The sequence below is a fragment of the Podarcis muralis genome, chromosome 5, assembly GCF_964188315.1.
Source record: "Podarcis muralis chromosome 5, rPodMur119.hap1.1, whole genome shotgun sequence".
In the NCBI taxonomy this organism is placed as follows: Eukaryota; Metazoa; Chordata; class Lepidosauria; order Squamata; family Lacertidae; genus Podarcis; species Podarcis muralis.
Genome location: NC_135659.1, coordinates 89281907 through 89297508, shown reverse-complemented (window position 1 = coordinate 89297508; position 15602 = coordinate 89281907).

Below are 15602 nucleotides of genomic sequence, written 5' to 3'. Positions count from 1 at the left end.
ATCAACATCATCATCATCACTATTCCACACACCTCATGGTGAAACTATGGGGTTTACTCATGGTGGCTACCAGTGCTTTTTTTCTAAAAAATAATGTTTTGGGGTACTCTTGTTTTGACTCAAGAAAATCACCAGGAAAGGAAATGAAGCCGCCATCGGAGGTGGTAAAAACGAAGCTGACCAACCACCATGCTAGATTCCAACTCCTACTTCACACATTAAATGCTCGCTTCCATCTGAGACTCAGGAAACACGGTGACAGGAAATGAGGCCACCATCAGGGGTAGCAATGGAACTGACGATTCACCGTGCTAGAGAAGAAACTAAAAAAATTAAGATTTTTAGTTTCTTCTCGCGTTAGATTCACAAAATGTTTAGGGGTATGCATACCCCTGCGTCCCCCCAGGAAAAAAAAAGCACTGGTGGTTACTAGCTTGAATGGCTTTAAAAGAGGTTTGGGCAAATCCATGGATGATAAAGCTGGCCATGTCTACTAACCCAATGTTGGAGGCAGTTGATTCCGAATACAAGTTGTTGAGAACCCTGGAAAGGGAGAGTGCTCTTGTGCTCAACTTCTTCCAATACATATCTGTTTGGCCACTGTTAGAACAGACTGCTGTGGCCTGATCCAGAGGTGGACTGATGCATCAAGACGGTCTAACAGCCATTGACAGAGTTGTCCTCCATGAGCCTACCTGTTGCTGTCTTTCCATTGTTTGGTAGATGGACTGGTAGCCTGGCCTGCCAAGTCCGCCATCTTGTCCTCACTTATTTGGAAGTAAGCCCCACTGAATTCAGTGGGGCTTACCTGGGAGTAGGCCCATACAGGCTTTCACGTGGCCTTTGCTCCTCTGTATCTTTGTGGGAGAGGCTCCAATACTTTGGCCACCTCATGAGAAGAGAAGACTCCCTGGAAGAGACCCTGATGTTGGGAAAGATGGAGGGCACAAGGAGAAGAGGACGACAGAGGACGAGATGGTTGGACAGTGTTCTTGAAGCTACAGCATGAGTTGGACCAAACTGCAGGAGGCAGTGGAAGACAGGAGTGCCTGGCGTGCTCTGGTTCAGGGGGTCACAAAGAGTCGGACACGGCTAAATGACTAAACAACAACAACATCTTTGTGGGAAAGGCAAGTGGCCGTGGTTTTTAAAGCAGCTAGCACCGAGGGTGTGTGTGATAGAGATACCCTTTATTTCCATGGATACTTCCACCTTCCCATTTGTTGGCATTCCATGCATGCTATTATCCACAGATGGCTCGCAAGCATATCGGCTTACACATCTCATTGCCAGGTAGAAGATTTGTTTCACTTTGTTTTTCTTTGTATAGATCTAACGAGGACAACCTGACGCCTGCTTAGGACACTTATCTGCAATGACCCATATTCGAGCCGCACATCATGAGAGGAAAATCACACAGTTGTGGCTTTCCTGGTTATGGAAAAAAGAAAAGCAGCAGCGAGACCCTTTTCCAGCAAAAGACGTCAGTGCAAATGCATTCATAATATCTCATTTCACATGGTGCAAGGAGGCTGAGCCCTACTAGAACCACAGATGGGCTCCATAAGCAAACCCAGTGGTGTTCTGCTTTATATTAAAATTTCTCTTCCCCCACCCCCACCAGTTCTGATTCAGTCTAGCTGTTTGGATATTACTGGAAAAGCAACATTGGAATAACAACCTTCTGTTTGCAGCATTCCGTATGCTTCTAAGCCATAGGTAACAGTAGCGTGGCAATCCACCCACTTGCGTGGTCTACAGCATGTGGCCTGGATTAAGCTCTGCCAAGTCAAGAGTTCAGCTGCCTGTGTTTGCTGCTCGGGAAATGAGAAGCCGGGAGCTGGGAGAGCCAATTAAACAAACACCTCCTCAGGGATGAGGGTTCCAATCCTGTTTAAGCCACCAGTGAAAATGAGCTCAGTGGGCCTTCTCCTAGCTTCTTTTGCAATTTGCTGTGGTTCATCAACACTGGCTGGCTGTGCCTAAGCAGAGGACTACGGGAGTGGATTAGCGCATTTGCTGCAAGTCAGGATTGAGTCGCCTCGGCAAAGCTGAGCGGAGAGGTTTGCCGCCCGTCTGAGCCGCAGCCGCCGTGTTTCTAAGCACTGATCTCGTTCCAAAAAGGAAGGCCAAAATAAGACACAAGGGATTGTAAGGATACCAAAAGTTTAGATGGCAAGAGGGGAGGATAATAAAGCAAACAGCTGACTGCCCAGCTTAGCTTAGATCCCACGCTGTGAAGATAAGATGATCCCTCTCCTCCTTCTCTTTCGCCCTACGGGTCCAGAAAGTAGGGTGCATAAAGTGAAGTTGCTGGTGTTTAGAAAGACAATTCCTGCACCCAACTGGAAGGGCAGGAATGTGGAGCCACAGAACCAACTCCTAGATCATCCTAGAATGATCATTATTTATTCTCCATCTAGGAAATATAGGAAGCTGCCTTGTACAGAGTCAGACCATTGGTCCATATAGTTCAGCACTGTCTACAGTAACCAGTAGTGGCTCTCTGGGGTTTGGGGCAAGGGGTATTTCCAGCCTTTCCTGTACAAGCCCAGTGGACCAGTCAACTATTAGCTGCAGAAGTTGTGAGCAACCATTTTGGGGCTGAGGCCAGCATTCCCCTGGGATGAAGTGGTTGGGGCCACATCATGTTGGCAGTGGTCATGAATTCGTTCTCTCTTTCTTTTTCTCCCCTTTCATTCATTCATTCATCCACCCATTCATCCACCATCCATTCGTTCTACATCTGATACAAACACCGGAACACATTTCTCAGCAAGGTGTACAAACATGCAAGCAATCTCAGGACCACCACACACACACACACACACACACACACCCTGCAAAGTTATGTCTGGAGGCAGGAGCACAATGGGCACTGGATGAAAACAACACAGGTAAAGTGCTTTGGAAATGAATATTCTTTAGAAGTATACAAACAGCGATATCTTGAACTTGAGCAAAATAATCACTCTTCTACTACCAACACCGCATTTATTCTGTTCCAAGCTAATGTCTGCCATCTTCTGGCTCATTTGTAGAATGGTCTGAATTTATAGCATTCAGCTGTTAATGTTTTCACACACTTGGCTGCAACTATTGAAGAAGTCCAGGATCTATTTTCTTATTACAAGCACGAGTTGCTGTTGTGTATATTTCATTTATAACTAATACAGGAGCATATTCACAAACTATAAATATTTGCCACGCAAATGACCAAAAGTCCTGCAGCAGCATTGACTCTTCACCGTTTGCATCCTACCTTCTCAGATATAGGATCCCAAGAACTGAAAGGGACCCAGGGTATGATCCAGATTGACGCCCTCCCCCCCCAAAAAAAAAAACTTATAACAGACCCATATCCAGCCTTCAGTTCAGTTCTCAGCATTTCACATCAGTTTGTGCTCTTTTATAAGTCCTCATGAAATATACCGGCACACATTTTAGGTTCTTTTGCCTAATACACACACACATACACATTTTTGCAAAGCAATGTTCCCTAATCCAATCCATGTCTGGAATGCATTCGAAATTTTCACACAGGAATCGATGGAAACTGTCGGCATGTTATGCAACCGCTCACCTAAGGAATGATTTCCAGGGAACGCATTGTGTTTGGTAAGCGGGACCTGCATGTATAATAAAATGAGCATCGATAGCAATGTAATATGCCTGACCGGCTGTCTCATGCCTATAATTAATAATAAAAGAAAGAAAGAAAGAAAGAAAGAAAGAAAGAAAGAAAGAAAGAAAGAAAGAAAGAAAGAAAGAAAGAAAGAAAGAAATGGTGTTGTGGCAGTCAACATCACCCTGGTGAGCCCAGGCAAATTCATGCCAGGCCAGGTACTTTCCCCACTGCCCCCACTGCAGTGAGATAGCACACAGGCTGTCCATCTTTGGTTGGGGGGAAATGCATCATCAAAACAAAATTCTTCCTAGCAGCTTTGTGTGTGCTATGCTAGAAGTGATCTTTCTTTACCAATACAGAAGCAATAATAATAATAATAATAATAATAATAATAATAATAATAATAATAATAATAATAATTTATTATTTGTACCCCGCCCATCTGGCTGGGTTTCCCCAGCCACTCTGGGCAGCTTCCAACAAAGATGAAAAATAAACTACATAAAATGTCACATATTAAAAACTTCCCTGAACAGGGCTGCCTTCAGATGTCTTCTGAATGTCAGGTAGTTGTTTATCGCTTTGACATCTGATGGGAGGGCGTTCCACAGGACGGGCGCCACTACCGAGAAGGCCCTCTGCCTGGTTCCCTGTAGCTTTGCTTCTCACAGTGAGGGAACCGTCAGAAGGCCCTCGGTGCTGGACCTCAGTGTCCGGGCAGAATGATGGGGGAGGAGACGCTCCTTCAGATATACTGGACCGAGGCCGTTTAGGGCTTTAAAGGTCAGCACCAACACTTTGAATTGTGCTCGGAAACGTACTGAGAGCCAATGTAGGTCTTTCAAGACCGGTGTTATATGGTCTCGGCGGCCGCCCCCAGTCACCAGTCTAGCTCCCGCATTCTGGATTAGTTGTAGTTTCCGGGTCACCTTCAAAGGTATCCCCACGTAGAGCGCATTGCAGTAGTCCAAGCGGGAGATAACCAGAGCATGCACCACTCTGGCGAGACAGTCTGCAGGCAGATAGGGTCTCAGCCTACGTACCAGATGGAGCTGGTAAACAGCTGCCCTGGATACAGATTTGACCTGTGCCTCCATGGACAGCTGTGAGTCCAAAATGACTCCCAGGCTGCGCACCTGGTCCTTCAGGGGCACAGTTACCCCATTCAGGACCAGGGAATCCTCCACACCTGCCCGCCTCCTGTCCCCCAAAAACAGTACTTCTGTCTTGTCAGGATTCAACCTCAATCTGTTAGCCGCCATCCATCCTCCAACCGCCTCCAGACACTCACACTATTTGTGTGTATTTGCACAGACATAGCAGGTTGGCAGCATAAGTGGCATGCATGTGGCAGACGGATGGAGAAAGTATGGTTTTGCTCAAACTCTGCATTAACGAAACACTTTCCTGGCTGGCAGGTTTGCTAAGTGACTTTGATGGGCTACAGTATTTCAATTAAGTGCTCCCAGCCAGAGAGAAGACTGTGAATCTCCTGACCCTTTCCTGCTGTGCAGAAGCCAGAGGGGGTCCCAGTAGTGCTAGTATATCACCAGGCAGTTGAGTCCCCTGTCTTTGTCTCACCTCATTTCTCCGTATATAAAAGAAAGGCAAGAATGTGATTGGGCAACCCCCATCGGAGGATTTCTACTGCTGATTCACAATCCTGGATTTGCATGAAGTCAGGGCGCGGTATGGGGGGAAATGAAGGCAGGTTGCATAAGAGCAGCAGCCATGGCTTGGGAGTGAGAAGAGAGGGGCACTAAGAGAGGAACAGTGGTAGCTTGAAACAATGGCAGAAGTTTGTGGACTGTACATACTTCATCTTACTCGTACGATGTGGTGAAAGAAGAAGAAGAGTTTGGATTTGATATCCCGCTTTATCACTACCCAAAGGAGTCTCAAAGCGGCTAACATTCTCCTTTCCCTTCCTCCCCCACAACAAACACTCTGTGAGGTAAATGAGGCTGAGAGACCTCAGAGAAGTGTGACTAGCCCAAGGTCACCCAGCAGCTGCATGTGGAGGAGCGGGGGTGCGAACCCAGTTCTCCAGATTACGAGACTACCGCTCTTAACCACTACACCACACTGGAGGAATGCAAGAGGGAGAAGTTTGAGTACAGCAAGAAAGGAGGAACACTGAAAGGTGAAAAGGTGGCTTGGCGTGATGGCAGGCTTCAGACAGAATGAAATTTGTTTGATAGTCCATTTTCCATGGATTCCTCCAACATCCCTAGTCTGGAAGCACCATTTTTCTCCAGTTTAAGATCTTAGTCTGTTCTGAGCTGGGCCAAGGAGTGAATATTTTAAACCATGCACCACTTAGTGATGACCCCACCACAGAAGATGGCAAGATGTTCTGTTTCCATTAAGTCGGGCACAAGAGCTTTCCATGCCAACTTCCCAACTCGAGTTTGCTGCCTTGGCTCCTGTGTCTGGCAGTAACTCGAGTCTTGTCATTCCTCAGGACCACCACCACAGCAGCCCCACTCAGGGTGGCATTCAGCTAAGTTTTACTCACAGTAGACCCATTGAATTTAAAGGTTAAGTTAAAGGTAAAGGTAAAGGGACCCCTGACCATTAGGTCCAGTCGTGGCCGACTCTGGGGTTGTGGCGCTCATCTCGCTTTATTGGCTGAGGGAGCCGGCGTACAGCTCATGTGGCCAGCAAGACTAATCTGCTTCTGGCAAACCAGAGCAGCGCACGGAAACACCGTTTACCTTCCCGCTGGAGCAGTACCTATTTATCTACTTGCACTTTGACGTGCTTTAGAACTGCTAGGTTGGCAGGAGCAGGGACCAAGCAACGGGAGCTCACCCCGTCGCGGGGTTTCAAACCGCCAACCTTCTGATCGGCAAGTCCTAGGCTCTGTGGTTAAACCCACAGCGCCACCCGCATCCCTAAAGGTTAAGTTAGGACCCATTAATTCCAGGGTTTCCACCACTTTCAGTCTTCCTCGGGCCATTTCACAGCCTGCAGGAGAGGGAAGACTTTTAATAGGTCGTCTGCATCAATGTTCAATTTTCAGCTCCACTCTGGCGAGAAACTTTTGCTACTCTTAAAAGGCAGCTTCTCATTCCTCAGCCATTGCACTCCAAATACTAATGACAGCTGAAGGGGGGGGGGGTGATTTCTTATTTATTTATTTGTTTTGCATGTGTGCTAGTGCTGAAAATTGAGGCTAATGAGAGAGTTATTTCAAACACGGGTTTCTATCTTGGCCAATAATTGCAAGCTGATCAGATAGCTGACAGGCAGGGTAGTTCAGCCCCATACCTAGGACAGCTAGTCAATTGCGGTCTGTGTTGTGAGCTAGATATGCAACTCTAAATCCAAGCCCAAAGTATAGGATTGAGCATGATCAGACTGGCAGTCACAAACCGGCATTGCGACAGACCTTTCCAATGGATAACACTAGGAAAATCCTTGGTTGCGACGCTTGCATTTCTGTTGGTTGGTTGGTTGGATGGTTGCCCTGGCACCAGAGCCCCAGACCCAGTTTATGCGGAAGTTCATGATGATGGGCTCCTTACATATGCTTCATGCAAATCATCTGGAAGTTACTAACTGCAGCTTCCTATCAGCTTCACAGGTGTTTGATCCTGACCTATTGTGTTGGCTCTCTATTGCTTTTTATAAAAAAAGATTTTTATTAGCAATTTCAACATAACAGCTTATCAAAACATATCATATTCATTATTTTCCCCCTTTTCCCCACCCCTTAAACCCTCCCTCCTCTCCCCCAGTGACTTCCCTCAGCTCCTCTCTCTGATTTCTCAACACGTATTATTCTCTGCATGTTATAAAATTATGCGAATCCTTGCATTATCTGTCTACCATGTTATCAATCAATAAATTTGTGTATGTTTATTCGAAACCTGCCAAGGAGTCCAATTCATTTTGTTGTCCTTTTAAGTAATTTGTGAAAAGTTCCCATTCTTCTTTAAAGTCACAGTTGGCTCTCCATTGCTTTTCAAAGCAATTGTGGAGGCTTGTAAATGGAGTTCCGCCAGGCCCAAGGAGGCAACAAATTCTGCAAACCCCAGGGCAGCCAGAATGGTAGAATTATAGATTAGGAAGATACCTCAAAGGTCATCTAGTTCAAGCACTTTGCTGATGCAGGGAAATGTGCCCCTGCCGCATCCCTGACCATCTAGCCTTTGCTTCAAAATGTCTCGTGAAAAACTCTCCTGAGGCAGTCCGTTCCACTGTTGAACAGTATAGGCTACCAGGAATTACTATGGTAAGGAATTCTTACCATTTGAATTCATTGAATCAATTAGAGTGTAGGGGTGTTCCATAATTTTATAAGGAAACAAGCAGCTGGATCAGGGCAAAAGCCCATCTAGTCAAGCATCCTGTTTGCACAGTTACCTATAGAACTGCAAGCCAATTACTTATAAAAATCCTGCAAGCAGGAACTGAGATCAGCAGCACTCTGCCCATCTGTGATCCCCAGCAACTGGTATTGAGAGGCATATTGGTGCCTGTACTGCACCTCATTAAGCAGAGCAGCCTTTGCAAGACTGAACCTGAAACATGATATTTATGGTACTTTAAAAATGGTTTTGCATAGGTGAGTGTATTCTCCGAATGCTTCTCGGCTTGGCTCTGAGTCCCACCAGGAGGTGGCAGCAAAACACACACAAAAACGCACACAAAAATGATTAAGGCTGCCCCAGAAAGATGTGTCCAGATAGATAAGAAGGCAAGCAAATGGGTTCTGTCCTTTAAATTCCAGTGGCAGGATGCGGCCTAGCATTATGAAGTGCCTCTTGGTTACTATGTCCTATGGGGAAATGCTCAAGGCCAGACTGCAGGTGCCAGGAATCAAAGCGAGGACTTCTGAAGGGAACACATATATTCTGTCAGATAGAATACATATGGGGTCGGCAACCTAAGGCCCATGGGCCCCAAGCAACCCATGGGGGTCGTTTAATCGGCCCAGAGACCTCCACCACTGGCTTGGGGACCCCCACCACCTGCTCAGTTGGCTCCTGTGCGCCGCGCTAAACCAGTGCAGAGCAGAGCACGGACCGCCTTCAGCGACGCTGGCTGGCTTCCCATTGGCTGCAGGAAGCTCCTGCAGCCAATGGGAAGCTGTGCATGCCTCCTCCACGCTAGAAGGAGCTCTGGAAATAGTGTTTGCACGTGCACGCGCACGCAAACTCCGGCCCACCGTGGCATCTGCAGGACCGTGAACCAGCCCAAGACACAAAAACATTGCCAACCCCCGGGATACATGTTGGTCGCATTTTCCATCCCTGGCAGCTTCTGGTAGGGAACACTCTTGCCTGAAACTCTGGAAGGTCGGTGCTAGCCAGTGCCAATCATTATTGATAATACTGAGCTGAATGTGGACCAATGGTCTGACAGCACTGGCAATTAATTAAAATAAAATAATAACTTAATAAACTTAAAAAAGATTAAAGTATTCATTTCTGTAGATGTTACTTGGCTGGAGGTCTGCATAGTAAAATTTGGAGGAGAGCAAATTTCAAAGCATGGCTGCATTTTCTGTTTGCAAACTGTATCACAAAGTGTGGATGAGTTGGGCTGCCCTTTAAATGCAAACTGAATAAAATTTATTCCCCATGCCTAGGTGCATGTAAAGGCCAGTGCCTCCTCACCCACCCCTGACAAGATCACAGCCATAGCTAGAAGGTAATTGTGAGGAGACTCTTGAGAGTCCCGTGGACTGCAAGAAGATCAAACGCATCCATTCTTAAGGAAATCAGCCCTGAGTGCTCACTGGAAGGACAGATCCTGAAGCTGAGGCTCCAATACTTTGGCCACCTCGTGAGAAAAGAAGACTCCCTGGAAAAGACCCTGATGCTGGGAAAGATGGAGGGCACAAGGAGAAGAGGACGACAGAGGACGAGATGGTTGGACAGAGAAGTACAACTCGTGTAGTTCAGGCTTAAAATCTATGGTTTTCCCAGTAGTGATGTATGGAAGTGAGAGCTGGACCATAAAGAAGGCTGATCGCCGAGGAATTGATGCTTTTGAATTATGGTGCTGGAGGAGACTCTTGAGAGTCCCATGGACTGCAAGAAGATCAAACGCATCCATTCTTAAGGAAATTAGCCCTGAGTGCTCAGTGGAAGGACAATACTTTGGCCACCTCATGAGAAGAGAAGACTCCCTGGAAAAGACCCTGATGCTGGGAAAGATGGAGGGCACAAGGAGAAGGGGACGACAGAGGACGAGATGGTTGGACAGTGTTCTCAAAGCTACAAACATGAGTTTGACCAAACTGCGGGAGGCAGTGGAAGGCAGGAGTGCCTGGCGTGCTCTGGTCCAGGGGTTCACGAAGAGTCGGACATGACTAAACAACTAAACAACAAAGCACCCAAAGGCATGGCTGTTAAGAGTATGGAAAGACTGAGCAGAGAACATCTGTCTACAGTCAGTAGCTGCAGAGCTGTGGAAGGTTGAGGTCCTCTGCTAGTAGGGTTGTCAGACCCCCAGGGCTAACCCCCAGATTTGCTTGGCTGCCCCAAGGTGGTTGGGAGGGGGCTTGAATCTCCAAGTGGGCAGGTCTGCCTTTATTTATTTATTTTAAATTAAAGATTGTGTGCAGCTTGCAAGCTTCAGCCCAGCAGAATGTTGCATAGACTCTCTGGGGACCCTTAAATATCTGCTGCCTTGAATGTGTGGAATGTTTTAATCCTGTCTTTTATTAGAGTTTTGTATTTTTGTATTTTGTATTTTCTGTGGAGGGCACAAGGAGAAGGGGACGACAGCGGACGAGATGGTTGGACAGTGTTCTTGAAGCTACAAACATGAGTCTGACCAAACTGCGGGAGGCAGTGGAAGATAGGAGTGCCTGGCATACTCTTGTCCATGGGGTCACGAAGAGTCGGACATGACTGAACGACTAAACAACAACAAGCTTTCATTCTGCCTTCTGATATTCCAATTATTTATTACCGTGTCTCTCGAAAACCTCTAAAATAGCTTGTTTTCCGAGTGGGTATCTAGCGGTGAGCACTAAACTCATCACTCCTAGCTCCCTGGAGGCAGGTGCCACTGGAAAAGCAGGAACAGATGTTCCTTGTTTCTCAGCCCACTTGAGATTAATGGACTCTGTTTTTCGGTCCCTCTTGAGGGCAGATAGCAAGTTAGTCAAGATGCACATACTGATTGGCAACGGATGGGAGAAGCACAGCTGGATTGCACTGGCACAAAAGACTGACAGTCATAGCCCAGGAATAATAATATTCACCGCATGAGCCTAAATGTGTCGCTTCAAGCTATCATGGAACTGAAGCACACATTAAACTTTGGAATGGATCCAGACTCCCTACTGTAGCTTTCCACAGTTGGAAGCACTTCAAAGACACATCAGACCTCCTGCCTGTGTAAGGGGATCCTTAATCAAGCCCAGTATCATAACCTGCTTACCTGCTTCCACCTGTATCCCAGGTTGCTCTCACCAATGTGTCCTTTGGTAGCCCTTCTCTTCCTGGGTGCATGGCTTCCATGCTGCTGGCCTTGGCAGGCTTAAACTTCTATGCTTCCTTGTCGAGGAAGGTATCTGGTGTAAAACCTAGGATGCAAGCATTCCTTCCTTGGCCCTGACCCAATGAGGCTTAACCTTCCGTTTCTGTGTAGAGCCACTTCTCTTAGAAGCCTAGCTATTCCAGCTTGTTCCTCGCATATCCCCTGAACCATTTTAGATGCTCCAGAGTTGGAAAAAAAATGTTTAAAATAACCTTTGTTTAAAAAACCTGAAGCCTTCTTTTTAGGAATTCTAGGTGCTGAAAAGACTATTTATGTATGTGAGCACAACTGCACCGATGTTACTGGCCCAGAGATGGAAAGAATATCTAGTCCCTACCAGAGAAGAATGGCAGATGAAGTTAATGGACTACGCTGAAATGGCTAAAATGACCGGAAGAGTTAGAAATCGGGAAGACCAACATTGTAATAAGGAATGGGAAAGATTTATAACTTAAAGACCATTGTAAACAGTTAAAATCGTTAGTAGGAATATCAATTGCAGTTTAATGGTGAATTTTGGACCCAATGGAGAGGTGAAGGGTTTGGATTATCATAAAAGATGCAGGAGGAAATGATTAATAATAGGACCCACATAGGGAAGGGTGGAAGTCCAGGAGATTCCTTGGCATCTTGTTTTTATGATTTATCTTTGATATATTTCTGTAAAATTTTAAGTTGAAAAACCAAATACTTTTTAAAAAAGAAATGTCCCTATTTTCATCTGAGGAATGTTGGAGCGTATGCCATTGCCGGCTTGTTGGTGTGGATTAAAACCTACTTAAAGGACAAGGCCTAAGCAAGAACCACTGGGCGCCAGGTTCCCAATCACTCTCAGTATAAGGCAGCTGCGTATGTTGCTAACATTCAGGGACTCCTAAGCATGTTGCATCTTTGTAGGACTTTGGAGGTGGACCATTTCTGGTGATGTATTGTACAGTGGTACCTCGGGTTACATATGCTTCAGGTTACAGACGCTTCAGGTTACAGACTCCACTAACCCAGAAATAGTACCTTGGGTTAAGAACTTTGCTTCAGGATGAAAACAGAAATACCTCGGGTTAAGAACTTTGCTTCAGGATGAGAACAGAAATTGCACAGGGGCAGCGGGAGGCCCTATTAGCTAAAGTGGTACCTCAGGTTAAGAACAGTTTCAGCTTAAGAACGGACCTCCAGAACAAATTAAGTTCTTAACCTGAGCTACCACTGTACTTTTGCATGCATAGCTTGGGATACATGCTGATATTTCCCTCTTGTCATCATGCAACCACCCAAAGTCTCTTTTAGAGAGAATTTGTTGTTGTTTGATTGTTTATTTTGCTGGTTTGCTTGCTATATTTTTATCTCCCATCCTTCCTCCTTTGGGAGGAAGGCATTCAATGGTTTCTTTTTTTCACATATTCAAGATTTTAATAGTTTAGGAGTCAGGGGTTGTTGTTTTCCCCCTAAATGAGTGGCAGACAATATTTATGAGCTTATGAATGGTGTGGAAAAAGAGGGGGACTTTGAAAATAATTCCTCTAATGTAAGGCACGACATCCGTTTGCAAAATTGTACTACCTGAAACAGACACAAGGAGACAGCAGAACACACTGCTAAGTCACAACTGTTGCGTTTTCAGCTGCTACTAAAAATTACAGCAGCGCTTTTCCAGTGGCCTGAACGAAAGTCAAAGGAGTTCTGCATCTTCCATAGTGTAGCAAAAGCATTGTTAAGGTAATGTTTATTTTTCTTTAGAAAGCTCAATTCAAGCATGTATAAAATCTTAGTGAAAACCCTAATGACAGAAGAAAATCATTTCTCAGTACCAAGACTTCCCACAGGCTACTGTGAGAAAAGAATGTACTATTTCTTATCGTATAATGTAAAAAACTTTAATAAAAAAATTAACTCAGAAAAAGAAGAGGGTGTTAAGACTGTTCTTATGTTCTTCCAACCCTTCTATTTTTTGTCAAATGTTTTTAATGAGTTTTACATTGCAAATTTAAATTCAAACATTAAACATCAACATCATCATTTGATTCCCAGATTCCTTCGATTCCCCTCTGCCCTTCCATGGTTACCATTATCAATCTTTTCTCAGCTGCTTCTTATTTTCTCTATTTAAAAAATAACCCATTTTTACCATAGTTTTTCGTACATTACAAGCATTACTCAAATCCTGCCAAAGTTTTTAGTTGTTTACAGTATTCTCTTAAATACATTGTAATTTTTTCCCATTCCTTCTTAAAGTTCTTCTCTTCCTGGTTTCTGATTTTCCCGGTCAATTTTGCCATTTTTGCGTAGTCCATCATCTTCATCAACCATTCATCTCTGGTTGGGACTTTATCTTCTTTCCATCCCTGGGCCAGTAGTATCAGCGCTGCTGTCGTTTCTGCTCCTTGGTTCTTCCAACCCTTCTAAACTGAACCCAAAAAATAAAAATAGAAAATAAACTGAACCCAAGGCAAATGCATGTATCCTTTAACTGGGAGGAAATCACCTTTATTTAAATATGATTTTATTGCAATTTATTTTGTGGAAGGAAATGACTGTGTACACAATGTGCTTGACTCCACTGAGAGCCAAAGTATCTTGCAAGCACATTCCGTACTCTGGGGATGTACCAACAGAAAGCTGACAAGACTGCGTATTATAGGCACACAAATCCCATCACATGCTGCCTTAGCACAGCTGTTTTTGGAGGTTTGGGATGAAGTGATCCAGAAACCTCACCACACAGGTTGTCAAGATAAGCAAAACACAGGAAGTGAAGGAAAGATAGCCGAGGAGTAGTTTTTGACAAAAAAATGAACTCAGGCAAGACTGAAGTAGGTAACATTCTCTTAAAGTGTCTCATTAATTCAACTGCCTTTGAATTCATTCATTCATTCCCTGTCTTTGAGAATTTGTAGGATGTTGTGATAGATGGTAGCTTAACAGTGCTTGGAATATCTGAAGGGATCCACGAGGTCATGGATTATTATTAATTATTGTTTTTATTATTTAAACTGATTGGTTGCCTTTTTTTACCACGGTAACACAGGGCAACTAGCCAAATATAAACGAGTGTGTTCGTTGAGGCAGGCAAAACAGAAAAATACAAAACTCTAATAATAAAGACAGGATTAAAACATTCCACACATTCAAGGCCGCAGATATTTAAGGGTCCCCAGAGAGTCTATGCAACATTCTGCTGGGCTGAAGCTTGCAAGCTGCACACAATCTTTAATTTAAAATAAATAAATAAAGGCAGACCTGCGCACTTGGAGATTCAAGCCCTCTCCCAACCACCTTGGGGCAGCCAAGCAAATCTGGAGACTTCAGGTTAGCCCTGGGGGTCTGGCAACCCTACTAGCAGAGGACCTCAACCTTCCACAGCTCTGCAGCTACTGACTGTAGACAGATGTTCTCTGCTCAGTCTTTCCATACTCTTAACAGCCATTAATTTGGGTGCTTTGTTGTTTAGTTGTTTAGTCATGTCCGACTCTTCGTGACCCCCTGGACCAGAGCACGCCAGGCACTCCTGTCTTCCACTGCCTCCCGCAGTTTGGTCAGGCTCATGTTTGTAGCTTCGAGAACACTGTCCAACCATCTCGTCCTCTGTCGTGCCCTTCTCCTTGTGATCTTTCCCAACATCAGGGTCTTTTCCAGGGAGTCTTCTCTTCTCATGAGGTGGCCAAAGTATTGGAGCCTCAGCTTCATGATCTGTCCTTCCAGTGAGCACTCAGGGCTGATTTCCTTAAGAATGGATGTGTTTGATCTTCTTGCAGTCCATGGGACTCTCAAGAGTCTCCTCCAGCACCATAATTCAAAAGCATCAAATCTTCAGCGATCAGCCTTCTTTATGGTCCAGCTCTCACTTCCATACATCACTACTAGGAAAACCATAGCTTTAACCATAGCTTTGGGTGCTAGCCTTTAGCAACAACAAAGAAATTCTTTTTGTTGCTGTAACCCATTGAAGGTTTCAGAATCATAGAATTGTAGAGTTGGAAGGGGTGCCATAGGTCATGTAGTCCAACTCCGCTGTCGTTGTTCTTCTGTCTCCATTGTAGGCTTGTTGTGAACATGAAGTCAACCCCACTACAGTTATACATTGCTTACATCAGTGATGGGGAACCTGTGGCCTTCCACACGTTGAACTACAGCTCCAATTATCCCAACCATTGGCGAGGTTGGTTGCGGCTGATGGGATTTGTAGTCTGGCATCATGTGGAAGGTCACAGGCTCCCCATCCCTGGTTTAGAGGAAAGGATCAAAGGCATGAATCATTTTCAAGAGAGGAATGTCCAACACCCCTTTTTCTGCACACTGTAGATTTTGCATCACAGTGTCTTCCTATTCTTTTTTAAAGCCTTCTTTCTAATGAATTTTGCAGTGCTCAGAGACCTGATGGCTGCCCGGTGCAACCCAGTAACCATGTTTAAGTTACGGTGCTGGCTTCAGCAACATGGCATAAACCTGTTGCAGGTGGTTCCAAAAATGGAACTGG